Below are 1228 nucleotides of genomic sequence, written 5' to 3' on the forward strand. Positions count from 1 at the left end.
GTGAGGCAAATTTGTACGCGCGTGTGTGTGCAGAACGTAAACATCGCACCAACACATCCGCAAAGGGCTGCAACACTGTGATAAATCGATACAGTGGAAAGCGCAGCCTTCTTTTCTAAACGGCCAAGCCAACTGCGTAAAATTAACTGCGAAGAAGATTCGTTGGAATGGATTGAGTTTGAGCACGAATGTTCAAAAAGAATACAGTTCTGAATCTACAGGGGAGGTTAAGTTAACATTATGATTTATAGACAGACGGATCGAATGAGACCAAAACGGTCTTAATCCGTTCAGCCAGTCCAGAGATAATCGAGTGACCATTTTTCGTATAACATTCCTACACACAGACATTTGCTCAGAATATGATTCTGATTCGATATGTGTGTCAAATTAAGAATTTCATTTCTCGAGTGATTTTATAGCCCTTTCTCAGTAAGATGAGGAAGACAAAAACTTTGTCCTAATGGATCCATCGCGTGACCATCGCAGAATCCGAAAGCTTGCTGGCGTGTAAATTTAGAGACACTCATCCTCCGGTGGTCACTATTTCGTTGGACACTTTTTTAGTTTATATCCCGTTGGTTGGTCGAGGTTTAACTAAGAAGTGACGAACTGTCATTTTTTACACGATACTCACACTTACTATCAAACCGAGAGTTTAACTTAAATAATCATTCAGTAGAACAATTTATACAGAGCTAGGTTAGCTCGGTGGTAACATGCAAGTATATTATTCAAAGGAAGTGAGTTTGAATCTCAAGTTTTTGAATTTGTTTTGTGTGGTTCGGTACACAACTTTTTGACGACGATTGAAATAACTTTTTATACAAATAAAGTAGGTAGACTAAATGAAACGGTACAAAAGCAAAAAGAAACCCCAACTAAAATGGAGACGAAATCATATTGCCACCGTTATTTAAAAAAAATCCATGCTTTTCAAGTTCAGGAATTCGAACTCACTTCCTCTGATTACTAAACCTAATTGTTACCACTAAGCTAGCAGTACTGAATGAGGTCTTATCAAAGGAATATGTTGAAGTTCTGAACTGGGTTCTCGGTTCGTTTCAAAAAGGCCTACTGAACGAATGTTTCTTAGAGACAAGCGTTCGTTCTCAGGGCTGTTATTTTTCGTGTTGCTTTGTGAACTTGAACGAACGGAGAACCCGTTCAAAAGCATGGCTGACTTTAATCCTACATCTCATATCTAGTTGTGTATGCAATGTGTTGC

The sequence above is a fragment of the Culex pipiens genome, chromosome 2 (assembly GCF_016801865.2).
Source record: "Culex pipiens pallens isolate TS chromosome 2, TS_CPP_V2, whole genome shotgun sequence".
NCBI classification, from domain to species: Eukaryota; Metazoa; Arthropoda; class Insecta; order Diptera; family Culicidae; genus Culex; species Culex pipiens.